The sequence below is a fragment of the Phocoena sinus genome, chromosome 1 (assembly GCF_008692025.1).
Source record: "Phocoena sinus isolate mPhoSin1 chromosome 1, mPhoSin1.pri, whole genome shotgun sequence".
In the NCBI taxonomy this organism is placed as follows: Eukaryota; Metazoa; Chordata; class Mammalia; order Artiodactyla; family Phocoenidae; genus Phocoena; species Phocoena sinus.
In genome coordinates, this window is record NC_045763.1 from 151,594,647 (window position 1) to 151,612,506 (window position 17,860).

Below are 17,860 nucleotides of genomic sequence, written 5' to 3' on the forward strand. Positions count from 1 at the left end.
CTTGTGCAGTCAAGATTGCTCCAGCTAGGTGTTTCCAGGGAACATTGGTGAATTCAGTAAATCAAGTTTTTAACATCTATGCCCAGAGTGTATTAGAGGAGGGCACTATTTATACAAAGCCTGAAATACACCCACTTATAAAGACAAGAATCCTTTTGGAAGGAGGGACATCCCTCTACACTCATCAGTTTCATAAGTTTGGACCTTTGTACATTCAGTATATCCTTTTCTCTATCTGGGCTGGGCTTCTTTGCACACAAATTTTTTTTTGTTTGTTTTTGTTTTTGTTTTTGTTTTGTTTTTGCGGTACGCGGACCTCTCACTGTTGTGGCCTCTCCCGTTGCAGAGCACAGGCTCCAGACGCGCAGGCTCAGCGGCCATGGCTCATGGGCACAGCCGCTCCGCGGCATGTGGAATCTTCCCGGACCGGGGCACGAACCCGTGTCCCCTGCATCGGCAGGCGGACTCTCAACCACCGCGCCACCAGGGAAGCCCTGCACACAAATTTTTTTTCCACTGTTTTTTGTGTCTGCTTTAACTCCCCTTAGATCATCGGCTCTTAAGGAAGTAAAAAATTAAGGACCACGTGATTTATTTATTTGTTGAGTTCCTGTTTATGAGATGTTGCTGCATAGTACTTGAGGCAGGTTCTCAAAAAAAAAAAAAAAAGTTACTGATAGTGGCCACGCCCTTCTAATGATGGCAAAATCGTCCTGCTGTTCCAGTCCATTCAACTATCCATGAGAAATATCTCCTTGTAACATGATCAATTGTCATATGTCAGTTGGTAATAATTCTTCACATTTTTCTACAGCATCTTGTAATTTACAGAATATTTTCATATAACATCATCAGACAATGCCTATCTTCAAAGCAGTCACAGATTATTTCCATAATCTGTGAACTTATTATTTCCATTTTACAGATGAGAAAATCTGAACTTAAAGAAATTAGTTAACTTGCCAAAGTTGTACAAGGTAAGTGAAGGGCCAAGGCTGATAGCTGACAAGAGAGTGGTGCATGGATTGGGTGGAGGGCAGGTGGCAGTGGGAGCTGTCCATGCTGGAAGCAGGCGCTCAAGGGGTGCATCGTCTGCAGTGGATTTAAAAAATAATAAAACCAACTAAAGGCAGTCTGCTTTTTGTTATTACCATGCACCAGTAATTCCAAATACTGTCAGAAATACTCCTCCCTGCTGGGCACCAAGAAGCTGGCTTTTTCTATCCTCTAATAAGGAACATTAAGGGAGCAAGTGAACCTCATTTCCAGTCACACAGAGAGATTTTTCTCAGGACTTTGCAAAGCGTTTTACGTTCCAAATCCCTGCCCTTGTTAAAACAGATACATTTCTTTGAGGGTGTTCAGAACATTGCAGAATTATGTTTTCCCAAGAGAAACAGCAACCACCACATGGCCAAATGTCTAGAAGCTCCTCAGCCTATTTAACAGAATTTCCCAAGGAAAGGAGGACAGCTACATCCGCCAGGCCAGTGGGTTGTGGACAGCTTCTTCTGCAGGTGAGCTGGAGGGATTTGTCTTAGTGCCCAAGACCTGGGCCTCCTCGGAGTGTATAACTCACTTGCCCTCTGCTTTAGCTGTAAAGGCCCAGAATTCTCCCATCCTAACTGAGAAGGGCAGCTGTTTGCTCTAAAACCACAAAGGTTAAATTCAGAAGTGGAGAGTCCTAGCTGCTAGCAGCCCAGACCTGAGGGGTTTTCTGGAACCCATCAATACTAATACTCAACGCTCTCAGTGCTAAAACTAGGACAGTCCAGGGCAAATCGAGATGGTTGCTCATCCATCCTTCTAGTTGCTGAGATTTTGAAATCATTATTTAGTGCTCATTTTACTTCTGCTGAAATCACTGTGGGTGCCAAGCTTGGGGCATGGAGAGTCTGCGCAACATCTTCATCTTAGCTATGTATCGAAGCATGAGCTCCAGGAAGAGCCTAGAGCAAGGCTTCTCGACAGCAGCATTTTGTGCAGGATAATTCTATTTTGTGGAGGGGCTTTCCAGTGCATTGTAGGATGTTTAACACCATCCTTAGCCTCTACCCCCTATATGCCAGTAGCGCGCGTACACACACACACACACCACTCCATTGTGACAATCCAAAATGTCTCCAGGGTCTTCCCTGGTGGCGCAGTTGTTGAGAGTCCGCCTGCCGATGCAGGAAACATGGGTTCGTGCCCCGGTCCGGGAGGATCCCACATGCCGCGGAGCGGCTGAGCCCGTGAGCCATGGCCGCTGAGCCTGCGCGTCCGGAGCCTGTGCTCCACAACGGGAGAGGCCACAACAGTGAGAGGCCCGCGTACCGAAAAAAAAAAAAAAAAAAAATGTCTCCAGATATTTTCAGATATCTGGGAAAGGGAGCAAAATTGCTCCCAGCTGAGAGCTACTGCCCCAGAGAGATGTCTCTGGCTGCCTAACTAAAAACTGTGGGCTGTTGGGTACAGATCAAAGCTGGAAGAGGGGGTGTCCTTGCTTCAGACTGGGCACAGCTACCCCATTTGCCACATAAAAGACTAATAATGACTATTCTGCACCCTCCTTGGTTAGAATCAGATGCAGAGTTAGACTGGGGTCTCCCTGTGACAGTCCCGCCTGGGCAGGTGTCCCCGTAAACAAGCTCTTCCCACAGGGCATTACAAGGATTACCTCCTGTCCTATGGAATGCTCCCTAAGAAAACAAGAGGGAGTTTAAAGAATACTATTCATAAAGTACATTACCTATCGGAGGCTCTGAGAAGTCTCGCCATAAAGAAACCTGTTTAAATTTTTCAACACAGATATATGCTGAGGCCAAAGTATCCATTTAAGTACCATTGTTAATATCCCAATTGTAAGTTCTTTGGAAACTCTGGTGCCCTCCCTGAGATTTCTGAGAATTTTCAGAGGGTTTGTGTGCTTGTGTTTGCTTCCAGCTCTGAGTTCATCCTCCCCCTGAATTGTCCAACTCATTCAGATTGCGCCTCTTACCACTTCTCTCTTATTTCTGCTCTATGCTGACCAAGATGTGGATTTCAGTCCCTTGTCCATGATATCCCCTTCCCCAAAATACCCACACCAGACCTTGGTGTGTTCAGCGGGCTTTACTGAGGTTTGTGGTGGTGGAAATCTTTTACATGATTTTAGCCCCCTTTTCCCTCAAAAATGTCCTTGTTGTCTCCCCAGCAGCCTCCTCCAGCCCTACCCCAACTCTATTCTCACTTTATTGTACAAAACAGCTTTGCTCTCCACTCCTTATTGGCCTTGGACTTGCTTTTGCACTTTCAAAGCCTTGTTAATGGGTGACCACATAATTTATCACCCAAACTATGACACTTTTGAGAATGAAAGTGGACCTAATAATAGTTTATCTGGGACAACAGTTGTATACCAGGAAAGTCCCCAACAAACCAGGGTGTGTGGTCACCCTACATCTGTGCTATAACAAAGGGCTCTCTGCCCTTGGACTTGCCCAGTATCAACAGAAAAGAGGGCAGAGGCTTAGAAATCTTTGTGTTTCCTTTTTACTTCCTCCTCCCCTCTCCAGTCTCTATGAGTGGAAGGAGCCATAAAGAATGTGTTTTCTTACTGATGTGAACCAGTATGGCATACCCTCCTTCGAAGACAGAAGTGGCTTCTATCATGTTTGGTTTTAAATGAAAATTTATTTTTCTCCATTACTCTTTACTTATTCATCATTTCCCAAACTTATCTGGTCATAGATCTCACCTACTCTCTACATCCCAACATCCATTAACAACTCTCATAACTGGAAGAACACACTTTGGGACACTTTAAGCTCAAAGGTAGGGAGGATCATCTACACTGCCACGAAATAACCTTGAGTGATGACAGGATTAGGGTGGAGTGGAGACCAGGAGTCCCCTATAAATGAGGAGAATATCTGGAGATTAACAAATGTGAGCAGCGGGAGTAGAGAGAGTGGTGCAGCCAGAGGCATGATCCCCAAAGGACCAGGGGTCCCTGTACTCCCACTGCATGGAGTGTGCTGTGGGAAACACTGCCTCAGACCACTGATTCCCAAACTCAGGTGCTGATTTGTTGCACACACCTCATCTCCCCATACTGCCCCCACCCCCACCCCAGCCAACTCCAGACACACTAACATCCTTGATATTCTTTGACCATGTAAAGTATGCTTCCACCTCAGGGCCTTTGCACTTGCTGTCCCTTCTGCCTGACATGCTCTTCCCCATTTATCCTCAGGTCTCACTTTCTCACTGTCTTCAGGTCAAATGTCAGCAAGCCTGTACCTGACCATCTAATACAAAATAGCAACCCACTCCCACCCGGTGTTTCCCTACCTTCCAGAACTTGCTTTATTTTGGTCCATAGCACATGCTACCATGTGACAGTCTGTGTACTTTCTTGTTTATTTGTTCACTGCCCCCCTCCTAGAAGGTAAGCTCCATGAGAATAAGGTTTTGTCTGTTGGATTCACTGCTGTATTCCCAGGGTCTAGAATATGGTGGTGTTTAATGCATGTTTTATTTAGGATTTTTTTTTTTTTTTAATTTTTGGCTGCATTGGGTCTTTGTTGCTGCGCGCGGGCTTTCTCTAGTTGCGGCGAGCAGGGGCTACTCTTTGTTGTGGTGCGCAGGCTTCTCACTGCAGTGGCTTCTCTTGTTGCAGAACACAGGCTCTAGGTGCACGGGCTTCAGTAGTTGGGGCACGTGGGCTCAGTAGTTGGGGCTCGCTGGCTCTAGAGCACAGGCTCAGTAGTTGTGGTGCACGGGCTTAGTTGCTCCGCGGCACGTGTCCAGGACCAGGGCTCAAACCCGTGTCGCCTGCCTTGGCAGGCGGATTCTTAACCACTGTGCCACCAGGGAAGCCCTAATGCATGTTTTTAAATGAAGGAAAGAAGGAATGAATCAGTTGCAAAGTTCCAGACATCTTCCGAAGTTCCCACGGAGCAGACACTTGGTGGTGACACGTACCCACTTCCACTGGGTGATCCTTCCCCAGCTCCTGTCCCGGGTGGTCCCGAATTCTCTGCGTTCACTCCCTCAGGAAGAAGACTTTACACGTACTTGCAGCTCTCCCATGCCTCCTCCCCCCACACTTGGTACATAGTCCAGCAAAGCTGCTGTGAAGACATAGACACAGCAATCAGCCATTCACGTCTCCAGATGTGAGTGTGACTCATGAATTAACCTCTACAGGGTGTCAACTCCTGACAGGGCAGAACAAGAGAGACAAAATACAGAAGCTGGTCCTTGAGTGGTGCGAGCCCCACTCCTCAGCCCTTGCCTCAGGAAGGGCAAGGGCAAGAAAGGGCTGGAGAGAAATGGCTGGAATGATTGTGTCCCTTGTCTCTCAGATGTCACTCCTTTCCATTATAACTGCACTTTGTTTCCAATAAATTAGAAGAAATACCCAGTCGTTTACCTCCATCAGAATATGGTTTATGCACTTTAAACACACATACACGCACACGCGCACACGTGCGCGCACACACGTGCGCGCACACACACACACACACACATACACACACACACATCTAAAGGAAAAGCCGTTCAGGATCTAGCTGGGGCACAGGTCTGACTTTCCTCTCTGAAGCATCTCACTGGCTTCCCATCAGTGGAATACAATGGAGGCATATTCCACTTGGTCTGGTGATGTCCTCCTGGGGCGATTGAAAGGCGGCATGTTGGCATAGACAGCGAAGTCGTCCGCTTTCCTGGGGGCCAAGTTGATCACGTTGGAATATATGGCATCAGCATGGCAGGAAAGCTTCTTTAGAGATAGGACACAGGTTAGAGGTACCAGCCACTTCCAAAGATAAAACCAGCTACTGGGGCCCCTATAGGACAGCAAGTGGAACATTGGTTTTTGCTGAGCAAGCCCTAGATCTGCCTTGATTTTCAAGAACATTTCTTTCAGGGCTGTTCTCTGCCTTATCACCACCACCCCTGTATGGGGTCTACCTAGGAACAGCATGAAATCCTGGCAGAGATAACCAGGAGCCCCTCTAGGTATGACTCCACTATTTCCTTACCAAGGATTCGTGGAGAACGTTGGTCTGATGCTTCAGTTGTTTCTTAGATAGTCCTCGAAAAATTAATAAATTCAGAGTCAGCCTGAGTTGAGGTAGTAACCATCTCTCCTTGATTGATTACTGGGCTTAGGGTTGGACTTCAGAATGCAAAATCCACCGTGTTCAACCCATTGGGCCTCTGAGACTGAGCTAAGTGCCCAGGAAGAGGCAGGGGGAGTAAGCACTGTTGGTATACTTTATAATTTTGGTTAGTATTTAGATGAGCTTGGCATCTATATTTATTTTAGTTGATGCATATAAACCATGTCTATACAGATTGCTTATGTATGGCTTTTAGCATAAAGAATTTGGACCATAAATAAATCTTGTTGCTATGTGCTGAGTCCCTGGCAACTCCGGAGAACAGACCCTATAGCCTGCCCTCTTCTACCCTCCCCCAAGGCTGCCCCATAGGAAAGACATCCCATCTCTGCCCTTGGTTTCTCCTCTTTCCTGGTTCCCAGCTCCAGGGCCAGCCGTTCCACTCACTCTCATGCCTCCATTTCTTCAGAGTCATGGACAAGAGCCCCACCAGCAGCAAGATGAGGGCCACGACACCGATGGAGCTAGAAACAGCTGTGGCTGCTGTGCCTAAGCTGAGGGGAGCAAACAGGACAATCAGGACGCTTCCGCTGCCCTGGCTGGCTGCGGGGATCATCCACAAAATTGCCCTGGGGCCTCCCCGCTTCTGTGGGAGCTCTCTCACCTCTGGGCTTCCACACCCCCAGTAGCCAACCATCTCCTGCCCCCATTTTGAGCCTCTCTCCTCTGCCCCGACCTCCATGGCCATGGTCCCACCCACACCAGTCCACAAATGGGGGCCAAGCAGACCGTCTTCCAAGATCCCTGATACTCCTGCATGGGCCACCCCTTCTCTCACCCACCTGCTGAGTTCTTTAGGGTCAGTGCCTATCTTCAGGGTGGTGGTGTTTCTCTGCAGAAAGGGATAGAGAAGTTCTTTTTTTTTGTTTTGTTTTGTTAGTTATTTCTGAGATACACATTTTAAAGTAATAACTAGAATTATGACTTATAACATTATACCAGAAGATATAAGATTTTTAGAAATTTCTTGTAATGTCTGAAACATTTATATTAACATATCTCCATACAAATAACCCAAAGAAAGTTTAGTATTAGTTGTTTTTTTCTGTTGTTTGTTTGTTTGTTTTGTTTATACTGCAGGTTCTTATTAGTCATCAATTTTATACACATCAGTGTATACATGTCAATCCCAATCGCCCAATTCAGCACACCACCATCCCCACCACACCGTGGTTTTTCCCCCTTGGTGTCCATACATTTGTTCTCTACATCTGTGTCTCAACTTCTGCCATGCAACCAGTTCATCTGTACAATTTTTCTAGGTTCCACATACATGCGTTAATATACGATATTTGTTTTTCTCTTTCTGCCTTACTTCACTCTGCATGACAGTCTCTAGATCCATCCATGTCTCAACAAATGACTCAATTTCGTTCCTTTTTATGGCTGAGTAATATTCCATTGTATATATGTACTACATCTTCTTTATCCATTCGTCTGTTGATGGGCATTTAGGTTGCTTCCATGACCTGGTTATTGTAAATAGTGCTGCAATGAACATTGGGGTGCATGTGTCTTTTTGAATTATGGTTTTCTTTGGGTATATGCCCCAGTAGTGGGATTGCTGGATCATATGGTAATTCTATTTTAGTTTTTAAAGAACCTCCATACTGTTCTCCATAGTGGCTGTATCAATTTACATTCCCACCAACAGTGCAAGAGGGTTCCCTTTCTCCACACCCTCTCCAGCATTTGTTGTTTGTAGATTTTCTGATGATGCCCATTCTAACTGGTATGAGTACCTCATTGTAGTTTTGATTTGCATTTCTCTAATAATTAGTGATGTTGAGCAGCTTTTCATGTACCTCTCGGCCATCTGTATGTCTTCTTTGGAGAAATGTCTATTTAGGTCTTCAGCCCATTTTTGGATTGAGTTATTTGTTTCTTTAATATTGAGCTGCATGAGCTGTTTATATAATTGTGAGACTGATCCTTTGTCCATTGATTCGTTTGCAAATATTTTCTCCCATTCTGAGGATTGTCTTTTCGTCTTGTTTATGGTTTCATTTGCTGTGCAAAAGCTTTGAACTTTCATTAGGTCCCATTTGTTTATTTTTGTTTTTATTTCCATTACTCTAGGAGGTGAATCAAAAATGATGTTGCTGTGATTTATGTCAAAGAGTGTTCTTCCTATGTTTTCCTCTAAGAGTTTTATTGTGTCCAATCTTACATTTAGGTATCAAATCCATTTGAGTTATTTTTGTGTATGGTATTAGGGAGTGTTCTAATTTCATTCTTTTACATGTAGCTGTCCAGTTTTCCAAGCACCACTTACTGAAGAGACTGTCTTTTCTCCATTGTATATCTTTGCCTCCTTTGTCATAGATTAGTTGACCATAGGTGCATGGGTTTATCTCTGGGCTTTCTATCTTGTTCCATTGATCTATGTTTCTGTTTTTGTGCCAGTACCATATTGTCTTGATTACTGTAGCTTTGTAGTATAGTCTGAAGTCAGGGAGTCTGATTCCTCCAGCTCCATTTTTTTCCCTCAAGACTGCTTTGGCTATTTGGGGTCTTTTGTGTCTCCATACAAATTTTAAGATGATTTGTTCTAGTTCCATAAAAAATGCCATTGGTGATTTGATAGGGATTGCATTGAATCTGTAGATTGCTTTGGGTAGTATAGTCATTTTCACAATATTGATTCTTCCAATCCAAGACATGGTATATCTCTCCATCTGCTGGTATCATCTTTAATTTCTTTCATCAGTGTCTTACAGTTTTCTGCATATAGGTCTTTTGTCTCCCTGGGAAGGTTTATTCCTAGGTATTTATTCTTTTTGTTACAATGGTAAATGGGAGTGTTTCCTTAATTTCTCTTTCAGATTTTTCATCATTAGTGTAGAGGAATGCAAGAGTGCATTAATTTTGTATCCTGCAACTTACCAAATTCACTGATTAGCTCTAGTAGTTTTCTGGTGGCATTTTTAGGATTCTCTATGTATAGTATCATGTCATCTGCAAAGGGTGACAGTTTTACTTCTTCTTTTTTTCAATTTGTATCCCTTTTATTTCTTTTTCTTCTCTGATTGCCTTGGCTAGGACTTCCAAAACTATGTTGAATAATAATGGTGACAGTGGACATCCTTGTCTTGTTCCTGATCTTAGAGGAAATGCTTTCAGTTTTTCACCACTGAGAATGATGTTTGCTGTGGGCTTGTCATATATGGCCTTTATTATATTGAGGCAGGTTCCCTCTATGCTCACTTTCTGGAGAGATTTTATCATAAATGGGTGTTGAATTTTGTCAAAAGCTTTTTCTGCATCTATTGAGATGATCATATGGTTTTTATTCTTCAATTTGTTAATATGGTGTATCACATTGATTGATTTGCGTATATTGAAGAATCCTTGCATCCTTGGGATAAATCCCACTTGATCGTGGTGTATGATCCTTTTAATGTGTTGTTGGATTCTGTTTGCTAGTATTTTGTTGAGGATTTTTGCATCTATATTCATCAGTGATATTGGTCTGTAATTTCTTTTTTGTAGTATCTTTGTCTGGTTTTGGTATCAGGGTGATGGTGGCCTCATAGATTGAGTGTTGGGAGTGCTTCTCCCTCTGAAATTTTTGGAAGAGTTTTGAGAAGGATGGGTGTTAGCTCTTCTCTAAATGTTTGATAGAATTCACCTGTGAAGCCATCTGGTCCTGCACTTTTGTTTGTTGGAAGATTTTTAATCACAGTTTTAATTTCATTCCTTGTGATTGGTCTGTTCATATTTTCTGTTTCTTCCTGGTTCAGTCTTGGAAGGTTATACCTTTCTAAGAATTTGTCCATTCTTCCAGGTTGTCCATTTTATTGGCATAGATTTCTTGTAGTAGTCTCTTAGGATGCTTTGTATTTCTGTGGTGTCCTGTTGTAACTTCTCCTTTTCATTTCTAATTTTATTGATTTGAGTCCTCTCCCTCTTTTTCTTGATGAGATCTGGCTAATGGTTTATCAATTTTGTTTATCTTCTCAAAGAACCAGCTTTTAGTTTTATTGATCTTTGCCATTGCTTTCTTTGTTTATATATCATTTATTTCTGCTCTGATCTTTATGATTTCTTTCCTTCTGCTAACTTTGGGTTTTGTTTGTTCTTCTTTCTCTAGTTCCTTTAGGTGTAAGGTTAGATTGTTTATTTGAGATTTTTGTTGTTTCTTGAGGTAGGCTTGTATAGCTATAAACTTCCCTCTTAGAACTGTTTTTGCTGCATCCCAAAGGTTTTGGCTCATTGTGTTTTCATTGTCATTTGTCTCTAGGTATTTTTGATTTCCTCTTTGATTTCTTCAGTGATCTCTTGGTTATTTAGTAACATATTGTTTAGCCTCCATGTGTTTGTGTTTTTTACGTTTTTTTCCCTGTAATTGATTTCTAATCTCATAGCGTTGTGGTCAGAAAAGATGCTTGATATGATTTCAATTTTCTTAAATTTACTGCTTTGTGACCCAAGATGTGATCTATCCTGGAGAATGTTCCATGTGCACTTGAGAAGGAAAGTGTAATCTGTTGTTTTGGGATTGAATGTCCTATAAATATCAATTAAATCTATCTGATCTATTGTGTCATTTGAAGCTTCTGTTTCCTTATTTATTTTCATTTTGGATGATCTCTCCATTGGTATAAATGAGGTGTTTAAAAGTTCCTCCACTATTATTGTGTTACTGTCAATTTCCTCTTTTAGAGATGTTAGCAGTTGCCTTATGTATTGAGGTGCTCCTATGTTGGGTGTGTATATATTTATAATTGTTATATCTTCTTCTTGGATTGATCCCTTGATCATTAGGTAGTGTCCTTCCTTGTCTCTTGTAACATTCTTTATTTTAAAGTCTATTTTAACCTGATATGAGTATTGCTACTCCAGCTTTCTTTTGATTTCCATTTGCATGGAATATCTTTTTCCATCCTCTCACTTTCAGTATGTATGTGTCCCTAGGTCTGAAGTGGGTCTCTTGTAGACAGCATATATATGGGTCTGTTTTTGTATCCATTCAGCAAGTCTGTGTCTTTTGGTTGGAGCATTTAATCCATTCACGTTTAAGGTAATTATCAGTATGTATGTTCCTATGACCATTTTCTTAATTGTTTTGGGCTTGTTTTTGTCGGTCCTTTCTTTTCTAGTGTTTCCCACTTAGAGAAGTTCCTTTATATTTGTTGTAGAGCTGGTTTGGTGGTGCTGAATTCTCTTAGCTTTTGCTTGTCTATAAAGCTTTTGATTTCTCCATCGAATCTGAATGAGATCCTTGCTGGGTAGAGTAATCTTGGTTGTAGGTTCTTCCCTTTCATCACTTTAAGTATATCATGCCACTCCCTTCTGGCTTGTAGAGTTTCTGCTGAGAAATCAGCTGTTAACCTTCTGGGAGTTCCCTTGTATGTTATTTTTCATTTTTCCCTTGCTGCTTTCAATAATTTTTCTTTGTCTTTAATTTTTGTCAATTTGATTACTATGTGTCTAGGTGTGTTTCTCCTTGGGTTTATCCTGTATGGGACTCGCTGTGCTTCCTGGACTTGGGTGGCTATTTCCTTTCCTATGTTAGGGAAGTTTTCAACTATAATTTCTTCAAATATTTTCTCTGGCCATTTCTCTCTCTCTTCTCCTTCTGGGACCCCTATAATGTGAATGTTGTTGCGTTTAATGTTGTCCCAGAGGTCTCTTAGGCTGTCTTCATTTCTTTTCATTCTTTTTTCTTTATTCTCTCCCACAGCAGTGAATTCCACCATTCTGTCTTCCAGGTCACTTATCTGTTCTTCTGTCTCAATTATTCTGCTATTGATTCCTTCTAGTGTAGTTTTCATTTTAGTTATTGTATTCTTCATATCTGTTTGTTTGTTCTTTAATTCTTCTAGGTCCTTTGTTAAACATTTCTTGCATCTTATCGATCTTTGCCTCCATTCTTTTTCTGAGGTCCTAGATCATCGTCACTATCATTCTGAATTCTTTTTCTGGAAAATTGCCTATCTCCACTTCATTTAGTTGTTTTTCTGGGGTTTTATCTTGTTCCTTCATCTGGTACATAGCCCTCTGCCTTTTCATCTTGTCTATCTTTCTGTGAATGTGGTTTTTGTTCCACAGGCTGCAGGACTGTAGTTCTTCTTGTTTCTGCTGTCTGCCCTCTGGTGGTTGAGGCTATCTAAGAGGCTTGTGCAAGCTTCCTGATAGGAGGGACTGGTGGTGGGTAGAGCTGGCTGTTGCTCTGGTGGGCAGAGCTCAGTAAAACTTTAATCCTCTTGACTGTTGATGGATGTGGGCTGGGTTCCCTCCCTGTTGGTTGTTTGGCTTGAAGCAACCCAACACTGAAGCCTACCTGGGCTCTTTGGTGGGGTTAATGACAGGCTCTGGGAGGGCTCACACCAAGGAGTACTTTCCAGAACTTCTGCTGCCTTGTACCCACAGTGAACCACAGCCCCCCCCCCCCTGCAGGAGACCCTCCAACACCAGCAGCTAGGTCTGGTTCAGTCTCCCCTGGGGTCACTGCTTCTTCCCCTGGGTCCCGATGTGCACACTACTTTGTGTGTGCCCTCCAAGAGTGGAGTCTCTTTTTCTCCCAGTCCTGTCGAAGGCCTGCAGTCAGTTCCCGCTAGGCTTCAAAGTCTGATTCTCTAGGAATTCCTCCTCCCGTTGCCGGACCCCCAGGTTGGGAAGCCTCATGTGGAGCTCAAAACCTTCACTCCAGTGGGTGGTTTTCTGTGGTATAAGTGTTCTTCAGTCTGTGAGTCATCCACCCACCAGTTATGGGATTTGATTTTACTGTGATTGCGCCCCTCCTACCATCTCATTTTGCCTTCTCCTTTGTCTTTGGATATAAGATATCTTTTTTGGTGAGTTCAGTGTCTTCCTGTTGATGATTGTCCAGCAGCTACTTGTGATTCTGGTGTTCTCTCAAGAGGGTGTGAGGGCCGAGAGTAATTCTTTAACACATGCTGTAGACTGAATGTTTGTGTGCTGCCAAAATTTATATGTTAAATCCTAACCCCAGGGTGATGGTATTTGGAGATGGGGTCTTGGGAGGTGAGTAGGTCAAGAGGGTGGAGCCCTCATGTATGGGATTTCTTCTTTTATAGAAGACTCCAGAGAGTCTCCTCATGCCCTTCCAACCTGCGAGGACACAGCAAGAAGACAGCCAACTAAGAACAAGAAGTGGGCTCTCACCAGACACTGAATGTGCCAGTGCCTTAATCTTGGACTTTCTGCATCCAGAACTATGAGAAATAAATTGTTTATAAATCACCCAGTCAAACAGTAATTTGTTATAGCAGCCTAAACTGACCAAGACAACACATATACAAATGAGGTCTACAGGATCCTAAGCAGTAATATTAGCTGCCTTACACTGGGGACTTAATATATGCCAGGCACATTCATTATCTTATTTAAGCTTCATAAACAGACAATAAGGTAGGAACAATTATTATTCCCACCTTACAGTAAGGAAACAACTCTCAGGGATCAGACTTGCTCAGGTCATAGAGCTAGATAGTGGCAGAACTCAGACTCGAACCTGCAGAAATCAGACTTGTGTGTTTATGAATACTACATTTTGTTGCCATTGTGCCATCATTTTACTCTTGAGTTCTGCCATTCTTACAAAGAAGTAAGGGTTACCAGACATGACAGGATATCCAGAAAAAAAGACAACCAGGAGGGTGCAGGTGATCCGTCCCCAGGGAGGGGCATGTGAGGGGGTGAGGAGTGGTCAGGATACCAGGTAATTGGGCCTGGAACTAGGCAGAGGTGGCAGCTGTGAGAACCTGCCCATGCTCAAGTGAGGAGGTGATGGTGATATTATCCACACTGAAAAAAATTCTCCTACATCAAGGGATGAAGACCCCAAGCCCATCCCCTATCCAGCCATAGTCCTGTCCCTGGATTCTCAGGGTTAGAAGGAATCTTAAAAAACATTTCTAACCCAACTCTCTTTCTATATAGATCTTTAGGGTCAGCCACTGGCCCCTGCTGAGTGCTGGAGCCAGGACTGGAGTTTTCAATTCTAAACCCGAAGCGCTCTTGCTACACTCGGGGCCTCTTCCTATTCCTTCCCTCTTAAAATGGAGGTGAATGATTCAGCCCCTATAGCAGGTGGCACGTTCCAGACACACCTTGGGAGCTGGCTATTCAGACACCCGAACGCAGAGACTGCTGCTAGGGTGGGGTGGAGGGAACCTAGTGGATCACTAGGGCAATTTAATACCCACTTACGATACATAATATCTGAAAGTGGAAGTACCAATTACAGCCTCTTGGGGCACTAAGGCCAGTTGGAATTGTGTCAAGCACCTCAATGGCTCACTTCCTCTCTGCCTTCTTTCAAGTAAGATAGCTGACCTCACTAAGTTTTTCTTTAACAGCTCCTGCCCAACTTCTGGGCAAAGGGTAGGGGAGGGGACTCGGAAACCAGATCTTTCTAGTGCCCATGGCACCAGCAGGGAATTACCCAAATGAGGTAACCAAGTCACAGGGCTTGGTGTTTTGTGGTGTTTTGTGCTCCAAAAGCCTGGAGCAATGAGACGGGAGCCTGGGGCTCCGGCTGGGGGTTGCTGGCCGGGGGTTGCTGAGAACAGGCCATACCTGTTCTCAGCAAGGATGACAGACAGCATGAGGGTGTCCACCTAGGGTCAGAAAGACAAGGGCCTATCCTGAAAAAGCAGAGGAGGGTTGGTGGGGGTGAGGAGAACAAGCATGAAAGATGATATCATGAAAGAGCCTGAGCTTTAGGGTCCGTGACCCAGTCTCAGGTACTTCTAACTGTGCAATCTTAAGACAGTCACATAATCTCTCTGAGCCACTATTTTCCTCATCTGTGAGATGGACATAGTATTCACCCATAGGGTTTTTAAAGAACTAAATGGTGAGACAATTATTTAACAGTAATTAGTAGTCACTTGCCCACGGCTCACTTTCAGCTAATCTTACCCAAGCTGAACAACTGTGTGGTGTTGTCTAAGACGTCACCACTGGCTCTGGAATCCTGGAACCTATAGTTGGTCCAATTCGTCTTGCCAAGGGGTCTACCCAGGAGGTTCTCGTCCCATGTACCGAGGTTCCCAGGATAGGTGGTCCTCGTTAGCTGGAAGCAGAGTTTCTCAGAGGTACTTAGCAGCCGGCAGACTGGGAAGCCCAGGGAACTGGAACCTCTCTTCTCCTCCCTGTCTTTCATCCCTCCACAGGAACCTGTTGGGTGCAGAGAATGTTAGACACCTCACTGCTGGAAGGAGGGCCTCAAAAGGCATTGAGATAGCATTTCCCTCTTAAAGAAGTCATCTTCAGATTGGCCTTCCCCAAGCACACGGTCCAAAGTTTGGCTTCCCAACCTCTCTGCCACATCACCCTCTGATCTCTTAATTAATATGTGAATTTACCTCAACCATCTATTTGTTTGCTTGTTTATTGTCAGTTTCCTCATCACACGAACGTAAGTTCCACAAGAACTGAAAACCTTCTCATCACTGTATCTCCAGGGCCTAGAATAGTGCCTCACCAACAAATAGGTTCAACATACACTCGTCGAGTGAATGGAATAAATGCCAAAAACTCCTTCAGAGCACCCTGACCATGTTCTGTCCGAACCATGGGAGTCTCCACCACAGGACTGGAATCCCTTAGTTGATGACAAAAACTTTATCCTTTGAAGGAGAAGTCGATTTTAAAAAGCCCACAGTCATCTGAACCAACCAAATTGTGTGACAATTAGGTGACAATTGATCTGGGAAGTGCCAATTGTGGAAATAGAGGCGTTATGCCAACCGAACACCAAGAGCAATGTCCTGGCAGAGCCTGGAGGAGGATGCTACACCTGGGCACATGGGGAGCCCTGGGGAAGAGAGTGAGGACGACGTAGCCCTGCCAGCCACCATCAGAGGCACGTGTATCTTGCTGGGCCTCCAGCCCCTGCTTCGGGTGGGAAGTGAGGAGAGAGGTGTGTTTAGGACCACATGAAAGAGGATCTATCATCCTCTGTCCCCCACTCACTGCCACATCCCCACAGAGATTTGCAGGAACTGTCAGGAAATCCCCTAACAGGCGAGAGTTGGAACCCAGAGCCCAGATGACATAGATGAGTCATTAAGCTCCCCTGGAATCAGTTTCCCTATTTGTGAAACAGGGCAAGGGTGAAGAAAATTAAGGCATGACTATAAAATGACCAGTTCTTTTCACAAATGTATCTCGTCCCTTTCTAGCGTCCTCTTTGCATATGCCCCCGTGTACATTGTATATTATTTCTGATAACCATTCTATTGCTCAAGCAATTCTAAGAACTCATTTATGGAGTATAGCCTTTGGAAGTGTTAAGAATTGTTTTTATTTTGTAAGAAGGAGGGAATGTCATAATTTTTTCAGTTTGGGGCTTCTAAAAGTTTCTATTTTATTAGGTAACATTCATATGGTTTCAAACTTAAAAAGGTACAGAAGGATAATCCTTGAAAAGCTGTTTTTCTACCCTTCACCCCGAGCAGCTAGTTCCTCTCCCTGAAGGCAACCAGCATTCCCAGTTTGCCTGTATACCTTATGCATACATGAGCAAACACACAGACACACAGGCATATAGACACACACACACGATACAGTTTTTTCTTTTTTCCCTGTGGATGACAGCATACTATATATATTGATCTGTCTCTTCCCTTTTACTTAATATACTTTGGAGTTAATTTGTAATCAATATGTATAGAACTTCCTCATTCTTTTTTCAGCTGCCAAGTGTTCTATTCCATGGATGCCCATGGTTTATTGAACTGGTCTCCTAGTTGTGGGCACTAAGATTTTGTTTCCATTTTTACTCTTCAAAGGATGATGCAGTTATTAAACGTATTCAAACATCATTTGCGCATGTGTGAATATACATGTAGAATTAGGGGAATGCTTGTTAAAGTAGCTTTGCAATCCACATTTTAAGAAGTCAGTGTTACTTTTTAGAACTCCAAAAATGCAGTGCTACCCAATTGACTACCCAAATAATTAACAAGATTTCCCTCCCCATAGCCTTAGGCTATTTCCAAGCATCAAACTGCTCCTAAAAGAACAAAGATCTGAGACCACTGAGGGTATTCACAGAATTGCATCACCTCTGGAGGCTGCCTTCTGTAAGAATCCAAATGCCATCCGCAGCAGTGGCACTAGATGAAGTGGAGTGTTTCCCAGGGTGACTGTGAGGGTGGGATAACTCTCAATGACATAGATATTTCCAAGTATTTCAAACAAGATTTACTGGGTCCCAATCCATAGTCTGCTTAAAATAAGGATGAACAGGGAATGGGCTTGTCATCAAGAAACCGATGGTCTAAGGCAGCAGGCAGTTCTCAAAGTGTGGTCGAGGGACCTCCTGGGGGTTCCAGAGATCCTTTCAGAGATTTGGTGAGGTCAAAACTCTTTCATAACAGTGCTGAGATGCTACTTGCCATTTTCGCTCTCTGCCTTTCTCAAGGTCCAGTGGAGTTTTCCAAAGGCTACGTGATGTGTGATATGGCAACAGACTGAATGCAGAAGCAGATCTGAGAATCTAACTCTCTTTTATCAAGCCAGATATTAATAAGGAGATTGGCAAAAACATAAAGCAGCACCTTCTTCTCACTAAATTTTTCATGATTTGGAAAATATGGTTATTTTTATAAAAGCGTGTTAATTATATTAATATGTAATAGTTATAGTACCATTTAAAAATTAGTTAAATACATATCTTTAAATTGTCTTAGTTTTAATCCCTAATATGGTAAATATAAATAGATATAGCCTAC